Below are 11,661 nucleotides of genomic sequence, written 5' to 3'. Positions count from 1 at the left end.
TTTTATAATTCCATCGTTTACTCTTTTTCTTCGTAAAATGAGGATTGATTTTGAAAGGTTCACAAACACATTTCGCCAACATTATTACCTCTTATTCGTCTATTGGGTAGATGTGATTGGGTTTCTGGTAACTTTGTCGTTTACTCTTTTTCTCGTCAGGTGGAAGGAGAATGGAAACGTAAGACTGAAGCTTCGGCCAACATTTTCACATTAAGTTGAGTCTGAGTGGAATTACATGAAGAGCCGATTGAAAAGAAATAATTGGGACACGCCACGACCTTCATACATACCTGTTTCTTTTAATTAACGGAAACTTCCTTGCTTTGCTAAAATTCTTGATGTGGCACACACACACACACACACACACACACACACACACACACACACACACACACACACACACACACACACACACACACACACACACCGCGTAGTGTAGTGGTTAGAACGTTCGACTCACAATCGAGAGTGCCGGGTTCGAATCCCGGTAAGCGCCGAGGCAAATGGGCAAGTCTCTTAATGTGTGGCCCCTGTTCACCTAGCAGTAAATAGGTACGGGATATAACTCGAGGGGTTGTGGCCTCGCTTTCCTGGTATGTGGAGTGTGTTATGTGGTCTCAGTCCTATCCGAAGACCGGTCTATGAGCTCTGAGCTCGCTCTGTAATGGGGAAAACTGGCTGAGTGACCAGCAGACGACCGAAGAGGTGAATCATACACACACACACACACACACACACACACACACACACACACACACACACACACACACACACACACACACACAGTAGTAGTAGTAGTAGTTTATAAAAAAAATGTGTTTAAAAGAATATAGCATTTTCTTCTGCAAATCTTAATATTTGACAGTAAGATTGTAAGTAATAATAGGAGCATAACACACACACACACACACACACACACACACACACACACACACACACACACACACACACACACACACACACACACACACACACACACACACACACACACACATATCAGTAGAACAAACTGATTTACGAGAAGTAGAAAAGGAAAATTTGACTGCTAAACAATTTTCCTCCTCCGCTAAACAATTTTCCTTGCTTCAATCCCAGCTAACGTGTCCCCTTTCTGCCCCGCCACTCTTGTCTCTCTCACTTTCACTCTCACCCTCACCCGTTCCGTGGTCTCCCCCCCTCCTCTCATATTTCAATGTCACCTCTTCCTATTTCCCCCTTGTATCTTTCCCTCCCTCCTCTCCCGCACCATTTATAGAAGTGTATCATTTACCTCTGTGTTTTTCTCCCTTCTTTCTCTCCTTTTCCTTTCTACCTGTCTGTTTATCTCTTTTCGTTTCATTTTATCCATTCTTCCTACCTTGTTGTCTCTCTTCCTCCTTCTTTATAATGATAACTTGTCCACTTTTAAAAAATCTTTGAAGACATACTTATATAACTGCCAAAATACATGATATTTTAAATTTAACATTTAAATGCAAAACAAACATTTCTATCTAAGATTTTCCCTTCCTCTTTGCCTTTACCATGTATAACAAACAGATTTTTATAGATGTATCTTCTAATGTGATATTGTATGCGGTGTTAATTTCCTTTCGTGATCGTTTTTGAATTTGCAGTATGTTTATTGTGATTTGCTTAGCTTTGTTCTTGTCATTATTAGATATGGTTGTTATTATTACTATTCTAGTTACCTAAATGATTCTTTAGGCAATTTACCTAAAATATTGCCAATTGGTGTTGGTGTAAACAATAATCATAGTTATGTACATAAATGTGACTGTCGGGAAGCTTCGGCTTGACAGTCTCTGACATTTTTCTTTTCGTTTGTAAACATGTCTTTCTCAAATGTATTTATGCTAATGGGCAATAAACCTTTACTTACTTACTTACTTACTTACTTACTTACTTACTTACTTACTTACTTACTTATATATACACACACACACACACACACACCCGGTAGCTCAGTGGTTAGAGCGCTGGCTTCACAAGCCAGAGGACCGGGGTTCGATTCCCCGGCCGGGTGGAGATATCTGGGTGTCTCCTTTCACATGTAGCCCCTGTTCACCTAGCAGTGAGTAGGTACGGGATGTAAGTCGAGGAGTTGTGACATTGTTGTCCCGGTGTGTGGTGTGTGCCTGGTCTCAGGCCTATTCAAAGATCGGAAATAATGAGCTCTGAGCTCGTTCCATAGGGTAACGTCTGGCTGTCTCGTCAGAGACTGCAGCAGATCAAACAGTGAAACACATAGAGATGAGGATGCTGTTATTTATTTCCACAACACACACACACACACACACTCTCTCTCTCTCTCTCTCTCTCTCTCTCTCTCTCTCTCTCTCTCTCTCTCTCTCTCTCTCTCTCTGTAGTAATAATAATAATAATAATTCACTTTTTTCACTTGAAGTACACTTTTTTTGGCATGTCTTTATCACACAATACACTAAAATGGTACAAAAAATAACGTCAAAAGTCTGAATATAGTCACTTATGTGGTAAAGAAAATTGCACCGTGAAATTATGTACATGTTGGAATTACAAGTGCTGGTTTATTGTTTGCGACTTTTCCTTCTCTTTCAGTAACGCAAAGTGCATATTGGGATTACAAATGCTGGTTTACTGTTTGTGTGTGACTTTTCCTTCTTCCACCGCCTGTTAGCGAGCAAAGTACATGTTGGAATTACAAGCGCTAGTTTATTGTTTGTGTGTGATTTTTCCTTGTCTTTCAGTAACGCAAAGTGCATATTGTATGTGACTTTTTTTCTTCCTCCGTCTGTCACCGGCGCAAAGTACACACTGGAATTACAAGCGCTCATGTATGGTTTCTATGTGACTTTCCTTCATCCATCACCGGCGCAATCCTTCCCGGCCTCGTATCTTCTGTCCTTGATCGCTGCTGATCCTGACCCGCGAGATTCCAGAATGAGGATCAAGAAGCTGAGGTCTTCACGGAACACGCTCAAAGGAACCCTGATATTCCTTCCTATTTATCGATGTGTTTATCCTGCTGCTCCTCCTCTTCCTCCTCTTCCTCTTCTTGGTTCTTTCTATTCATTTCTGCAGTCCTCGTCTTTTCCTTCTTGAAGTTGTTGTTAGCCTTGGTATTTTCGTACTTGTTTTTTTTTTTGTTTGTTTTTTTTTGTTTTTTGTTTTTTTGGTTGTTCATTTTATTTTTCGTTATTTGTGTTGTTTTTGTTGATGTTGCTTTTCTTCTTCTTTCCCCCTCTCTTCCTCCTCCTCGCTCTAACTCACAGGTGCTTCTTCAGCTTGAATACTGTACACAGGTCTGATCACCATACTATAGAAAGGACATTGAAAAACTGGAAAAGATGCAGCGAAGAGTCACTAAAATGATTCCAAGATTGAGAAATAAGCCGTATGAGGAACGACTGGAAGCATCAAAGCTATTCAGCTTAACGAAATGCAGGATAAGATGAGACCTAATTGAAGTTTTCAAAATCTTTAAAAGATATAACAACCTTGACGTTAGTAAGTAGTTGATTATTGATTATTGTAACATGACAAGGAATAATGGATGTAAAATTACACACAAACGCTTCAAATCCCTGGAGGCAAAACACTTTTCTTTGATAGAATTGTTAATATCTGTAATAAGTTTCTTTCAGAAATTGTAAACACCAATTCTGTTGAATCATTCAGAAGTAAAATTCACCAATGTTTAAAAGTTCCCCAACAAGTTCTATTCTTGTCCGAATAATTAAACACGATATTATTGTTGTTATTGTTTTGCGTGTCTTTTTTCTTCCAGAGAGACATGTGGAATTCACCGTGGGAATGAATAGCAGAATCTCCTTTCATCCTTCCCTGTGAAAATTCACTGTCAGTTTTTCCATACTGGATGGTACTTTTCCGGACTGTTTTTTTTATGGCAGCGAAATTGGAGGGTGGGGAAGAGTCTTCTGTACTGTCCTGTCTCTCTTCCCTGTAGCTAGTTACAAGTAGCTAGTTACAAGTAGTTACCAAGCAGCCTTAAAACGACCAAAAGGTCTGTTGCTGTTTGGCTTTCCTTTGTATTCCTCCTCCTCCTCCTCCTCCTCCTCCTCCTCCTCCTCCTCCTCCTCCTCCTCCTCCTCCTCCTCCTCCTCCTCCTCCTCCTCCTCCTCCTCCTCCTCCTTGTTTAGTCCGTAAAAAGTGCCTACGAAAAAGTAAGACGAAGTAAAAAAAAAAAGTAACGTGATATCCTTAAAAAAAATGAAAAAAGAAAGAAAGGAGGAGGGGAAAGAGAAAAAAGTAGGGACACACACACACACACACACACACACACACACACACACACACACACACACACACACACACACACACACACACACACACACACACACACACACACACACACACAAGAAAAAAAAGAGGAAGAGAAGTAGAGAAGGAGAAGGAAAAGGGTGTAAAACGAAACGGGAAGAGAGTTTGTTTGAGTGCGTGTGAAAGAAATGGCGAGGCATCTTTATTTGAGTGCATCGTGTGTGTTTGAGAGAGAGAGAGAGAGAGAGAATTTCCGGTCAGTGCCTTCTCTTTACCTCTCTTCCTACTTCCTCCTCCCTCTCCTTCTCCTCCTTTCATTTAGTTTTTTCTCTTTCTTCATTCCCACCTTCGTAAGCCTTTTAGTCCTTTCTCTTTCTTCAATATCCTCTTTTTCTTTCTCAATATCCTTCAGTCTTCCTCCTTCCCGTCTTTCACACCATTCTTTATCTCCATTTTCATCCGTCTATCGTTTCTCTTGTCTGTTATTTTTCCCTGTTTTTCCTCTCATGCTGTACTCACCTTACTTGTTATTCCTCCTTTCTAATTATCTTATTTCCTCTCCACCTCCTATATCCATCCTCATTCTTCCTTATTCCCTCTTTTCTTCATCAATTCTTCCCTATCTTATATGTATCGTCATCCTCTTATTATGCTTACTATTTTTTTTTCTCTACTAGTATCAAAATAGGAAGGGGAAGGCATAGGAGAAGTGAAGGGAAACACGGGAAGGGAAATGAAGAAGAGATAGGATGGTACGGGAAGAGAAAGGAAATGTGGGTTTGGCTCTAAAGAATGTGAGGGAGGAGAAGAGGTAAGGATGAGAAAAGCCACATGACAAATGCTCCTTATCACACTGGCCATCCCTCGCACCACCTTGGCCAGTATTCTCTCTCTCTCTCTCTCTCTCTCTCTCTCTCTCTCTCTCTCTCTCTCTCTCTCTCTCTCTCTCTCTCTCTCTCTCTCTCTCTCTCTCTCTCTCTCTCTCTCTCTCTCTCTCTCTCTCTCTCTCTCTCTCTCTCTCTCTAAGGCAAGCTGTAGAAATACAACTTTATATACTCTAATATTATATTTGTAATCATCTGTATGCTATAATTAAATGTTTAAAATCTCTCTCTCTCTCTCTCTCTCTCTCTCTCTCTCTCTCTCTCTCTCTCTCTCTCTCTCTCTCTCTCTCTCTCTCTCTCTCTCTCTCTCTCTCTCTCTCTCTCTCTCTCTCTCTCTCTCTCTATTTAAACAAAACTTAATACAAAGGAACATGTACCCAAAGGCGCACTGTCGTGTGCTACCTATTCTAAGGGTTCTACAATCTATTTCTCTACAATATTTACAGGACTTAAAAATAGATAATATACAAGTTGGTCAGCATGTAAATGGAGCACTATTCGTTTCACTTCACTAGCACTATTCACGCACTGCACTACACTGAGTGTCACGTGACAAAGAGTGTCAGAGGAGTTGACAGTGTCTGTCTCCACTTATGTGCCATCAGTTTGACACTGTGAGTGTTCATCTCCTGGACGTGAGGCACCGCGGCCGTGAACAAGTTCCACATCCTGGAGACGCGTCCTGCGAAGGTGCGTTGATGCTCTCTCTCTCTCTCTCTCTCTCTCTCTCTCTCTCTCTCTCTCTCTCTCTCTCTCTCTCTCTCTCTCTCTCTCCACGAAGCTCACATTAGTAGTTATTTTATTTTTTCATGTCTTGGAGTTATTAATAATTCAGGAAAGGTGTATCAAATAGTCGAAATTACATATAAGACGAAGAAAAATCGTCAGAATAAGCTGCGTTATCGCCAAAATGATGCACACATATTTGAAAAACTTGCTATAAATTCACGACCGTGTTGAACGTTAAGAAATGAGAGAGAAAACGACGACGTGTTGACAGACGCATTAAATTTTCACCAGAATCACGAAGACCATCTTGAAAATTTATAGCCTCCACAACCAGCTGTTTATTTTAAAGAGATAAGAAGACGAGAGGCTTAAAAATGCTTCCTTCAAAGTGCATCCCTCCAAACCCTCCCGCGGTACCTCAGTAATTGGAGGAGGTAGTAGACACCTACCGAAACAATAACTTACTCCCAGTGAGATCTAATAGCACTAGTTCAGAAGGTGCTGTGAACCTTCCATTAAAGCTAGTTGTGATCTCGTTGAATGTTTCCCTTTGTGTCTCACAACTCAAGGGGGTAGTCACAGCCTACCCTCTAAAGACAGCTCTCCTTCACACAAAACTACATGCACTTACCACACATACACCCTTCACTCCAAATCAAAATTTAAAAGAAAAATGGGACCCAAAATAAACAACGCCTCGGAGTCCCCTCTGGGGAGGGGACCAAAATGTCCCCAGGTCGGACACCTCTCCTGTTGAAGACCACAAATGCCTTGACACCTCCCTCAACTTTTTCTACATTAACTTCTGCAACATTCGCGGTCTTAGATCTAATTTTCAATCTGTGGAACACCACCTCTCCTCTACTAAACCTCATCTTCTTTTCCTCACCGAAACACAGCTGTCTGAGGCAACTGACAGTAGCCCTTCTCTGTTCCCTCCTACTTTCTCTATTCTCATTTTCATTCCAAAGCTGGATGTTGCGTCTATGTACGCAACGACTTAACTTGCTCTCGTGCCCACGCTCTTGAGTCTTCCGAATTTTCCACCATCTGGCTACGACTTAACAGTCACTCTCAAACTAAATTCATCTGTGCTGTTTATCTCTCCCCTAACTCTTCTGACTATAGTAATTTCTTCGACTACTTAACTTCTAAAGTGGAGCACATTCTGTCCCTCTACCCTTTCGCTGAGATTTCCATTCTTGGAGATTTCAATGTTCACCACCAGCTTTGGCTTTCCTCTCCCTTCACTGACCACCCTGGTGAACTAGCCTTCAACTTTGCTATCCTCCATGACCTAGAGCAACTGGTGCAACACCCTACTCGTATTCCTGACCGTCTTGGAGACACGCCCAACATTCTTGATCTCTTCCTCACCTCTAACCCTTCTGCTTATGCTGTCACCCTTTCATCTCCGTTGGGCTCCTCCGATCACAATCTCATTTCTGTATCTTGTCCTATTTTTCCAATCCCTCCGCAGGATCCCCAAAGCGAAGGTGCCTCTGGCGTTTTGCCTCTGCCAGTTGGGGGACCTGAGGAGGTATTATGCTGATTTTCCTGGAATGATTATTGCTTCCGTGTCAGAGACCCATCTCTTTGTGCTGAACGCATAACAGAGGTGTTAGTATCTGGCATGGAGGCGTACATTCCTCATTCTTTTCTCAACCTAAACCTTCTAAACCTTGGTTTAACTCAGCCTGTTCTCGTGCTATACATGATAGAGAGGTTGCCCACAAAAGGTACTTGAGCCTTCCATCTCCTGAATCTCATGCACTTTATATCTCTGCCCGGAATCATGCCAAGTCTGTTCTTCAACTTGCCAAACACTCTTTCATAAATAGGAAATGTCAAAATCTTTCAAACTCAAACTCTCCTCGTGACTTCTGGCATCTAGCCAAAAACATCTCAAATAACTTCACTTCTTCATCTTTCCTCCTTTATTTCATCCTGATGGCACCACTGCCATCTCTTCTGTCTCTAAAGCTGAACTCTTTTCTCAAACCTTTGCTCACAACTCCACCTTGGACGATTCTGGGCTTGTCCTCCCTCTCCTCCTCCCTCTGACTATTTCATGTCTACAATCAAAATTCTTCGTAATGATGTTTTCCATGCCCTTGCTGGCCTAAACCCTCGGAAGGCTTATGGACCTGATGGGGTCCCTCCTATTGTTCTCAAAAACTGTGCTTCTGTGCTTGCACCTTGCCTGGCCAAACTCTTCCAACTTTGTCTATCGACTTCTACCTTTCCTTCCTGCTGGAAGTTCGCCTACATTCAGCCTGTTCCTAAAAAGGGTGACCGTTCTAACCCCTCAAACTACCGTCCTATAGCTTTAATCTCTTGCTTGTCTAAAGTTTTTGAATCTATCCTGAATAGGAAGATTCTCAAACATCTGTCACTTCACAATCTTCTGTCTGATCGCCAGTATGGCTTCCGTCAAGGTCGCTCTACTGGTGATCTTCTGGCTTTCCTTACTGAGTCTTGGTCATCCTCTTTTAGAGATTTCGGTGAAACTTTTGCTGTTGCGTTAGACATATCAAAAGCTTTTGATAGAGTCTGGCATAAAGCTTTGATTTCAAAACTGCCCTCCTACGGCTTCTATCCTTCTCTCTGCAACTTTATCTCAAGTTTCCTTTCCGACCGCTCTATTGCTGCTGTGGTAGACGGCTACTGTTCTTCTCCTAAACCTATTAATAGTGGTGTTCCTCAGGGTTCTGTCCTGTCACCCACTCTCTTTCTATTATTCATTAATGACCTTCTTAACCAAACTTCTTGCCCTATCCACTCCTACGCTGATGATACCACCCTACATCTTTCCACGTTCTTTCAGAGACGTCCAACCCTTCAGGAAATCAACAGATCACGCGGGACGCCACGGAACGCCTGACTTCCGATCTTTCTAAGATTTCCGATTGGGGCAGAGAAAATCTAGTAGTTTTCAATGCCTCAAAACTCAATTCCTCCATCTATCAACTCGACACAACCTTCCAGACAACTATCCCTCTTCTTCAATGACACTCAACTGTCTCCTCTTCCACAATGAATATCCTCGGTCTGTCCTTTGCTCATAATCTTAACTGGAAACTTCACATCTCATCTCTTGCTAAAACAGCTTCTATGAAATTAGGTGTTCTGAGGCGTCTCCGACAGTTTTTCTCGCCCTCCAACTGCTTACTCTGTATAAGGGCCTTATCCGTCCCTGTATGGAGTACTCTTCGCATGTTTGGGGGTTCCAGTCACACAGCTTTGCTTGATAGGGTGGAATCGAAAGCTCTTCGTCTCATCAACTCCTCTCCTCTGACTAACTGTCTTCAGTCTCTTTCTCACCGCCGAAATGTTGCATCCCTTTCTATATTTTATCGCTATTTTCATGGTAACTGTTCTACTGATCTTGCTAACTGCATGGCTCCCCTCCTCCTGCGGCCACGCTGCACAAGGCTTTCTTCTTCCTCTCATTCCTATTCTGTCCAACTCTCTAATGCAAGAGTTAACCAGTAAGCTCAATCATTCATCCCTTTCACTGGTAAACTCTGGAACTCCCTCCCTGCATCTGTATTTCCGAATTCCTATAACTTGTCTTCTTTTAAGAGGGAGGTGTCGAGGCATTTGGTCCTCTAATTCTGGCTGACGGTTTTGGCACTTTTCGAACTCTTTGGAGAGCCAGCGCTCAAGTGGGCCTTTTTCTAACTTTCTTTTTTTTTTTGCCCTTGCTGGCCCTCTTCCCTACGTAAAAAAAGAAAAAAAAATCGCCAAAGCAAACCTACAACGAATCGAATCTTCCAAGGAAATTGTACAAATCTCTTCCGTAAGGTCGTTCAACCCTAACCTTTGTGCCGATCTCTCTCTCTCTCTCTCTCTCTCTCTCTCTCTCTCTCTCTCTCTCTCTCTCTCTCTCTCTCTCTCTCTCTCTCTCTCTCTCTCTCTCTCTCTCTCTCTCTCATGGTATGTTTTTAAGCATGGTATGGGAAATTAATTGAGAGAGAGAGAGAGAGAGAGAGAGAGAGAGAGAGAGAGAGAGAGACAACATATGAAGAAATTTAAGGAAGGGCAAGAGTGTGTCAGGCCCTACACGTGGCATCCCTGTGTAAGCAAAACTAGTTAAGTCCACCTTTCATTTTCATCCATGAGGGACGCCAATCTGACACATTACAACACGCCCAGGATTGGTAGACGTGTGTTGTGAGTGACCAGTGTGTGTGTGTGTGTGTGTGTGTGTGTGTGTGTGTGTGTGTGGAGAGAGAGAGGGGAGGGAAGGGTTGATGAGGCATGGCGAAGGGTGAATGGGGGATGAATAAGATGCCATAAATGGGGTTGAGTGAGGGACTACTGGGAAATTATGAAGGGGTAGAGAGAGAGAGAGAGAGAGAGAGAGAGAGAAGATTAATCACTTTTCTTTTCCTCTTCTTCATTATAAATTTATATTATTTTCTCGTGTGCCGCTGTATCTAACTTGACCTAACCTTTCCTAACCTAACCTAACTCAGCATAACCTCACTAACTCAACATGACAAACTGAACATAACTCTTTTTAATTCGTCAGCCTCTACTTCATCATTTCTCTAGCGTCTCCTTCCTGGTCATTATCCTCATCATCCTCACCATCACTTACACACACAGGAGAGCCTCGCCACTTGCCACACCGAGCTGTCACCTTCATCTTCATCTTCATCATAATCTTTTCTTCTCGTCGGGTTGGATTTGATGAACCTTTGATGAATGGAGTTACCGCATTGTGCCAAATTTTCAAGGTGGAATTTTTTTTTTGGTGGGTGAGATATAAGAACGGTACGTGGAAACTAAAACACACACACACACACACACACACACACACACACACACACACACACACACACACACACACACACACACACACACACACACACACACACACCCCACCTCACCATATTACTTTCACATTAGCGTTACCAAGTCACCACACATCACCACACGTCACCACACTATCCCATATCTCCAAAGTGCCCTGCTCCAGCCTCGCCCCTGCCCCGCCGCTGCCCTGCCCCGCCCCTGCTGCACACTGCCATACCTCAACGTAACTGCTCACTGCCCTCTAAATTAAGAAGGAAGGCTCCCTGATACAGACACTTTTATGGTTACAGAGTGCGGCTCAGAATGTGCCAACGCGGCCCCTAAATTTCCTTCCCGCTGCTCGTAATATCATGCACGTCCTCTCTTTGCACGTACACACCTCGTCCCCTTACGTGCATCACACAGAGGGAGTCACTTATCCTCCTCCTCCTCCTCCTCCTCCTCCTCCTCCTCTTCCTCCTCCTCCTCCTCCTCCTCCTTGTTCTTCTTTGTTCTTGTTCTTCTTCTTGTTCTTCTTCTTCTTCTTCTTCTTCTTCTTCTTCTTCTTCTTCTTCTTCTTCTTCTTCTTCTTCTTCTTCTTCTTCTTCTTCTTCTTCTTCTTCTTCTTCTTCTTCTTCTTCTTCTTCTTCTTCTTCTTCTTCTTCTTCTTCTTCTTCTTCTTCTTTTCGTTTTATTGTTTTTTTTAATATTACGTGCATGAGAGAGAGAGAGAGAGAGAGAGAGAGAGAGAGAGAGAGAGAGAGGCAAAGAAAAGAAATAAAAATAGCTCTCCTCTTCTTCCTCTTACTACTTACTGTTCCTTCTCCTCTTCCTCCTCCTCTTCCTCCTCCTCCTCCTCCTCCTCCTCCTCCTCCTCCTCCTCCTCCTCCTCCTCCTCCTCCTCCTCCTCCTCCTCCTCCTCCTCCTCCTCCTCCTCCCCTTCCTACTACTCGTTTTCTTATTGCATTTTTCCCTTTCTTCC

The sequence above is a fragment of the Portunus trituberculatus genome, chromosome 36 (genome assembly GCF_017591435.1).
Source record: "Portunus trituberculatus isolate SZX2019 chromosome 36, ASM1759143v1, whole genome shotgun sequence".
NCBI classification, from domain to species: Eukaryota; Metazoa; Arthropoda; class Malacostraca; order Decapoda; family Portunidae; genus Portunus; species Portunus trituberculatus.
The sequence above is the reverse complement of the archived record's forward strand: the minus strand, read 5'-3'. Positions refer to the sequence as shown.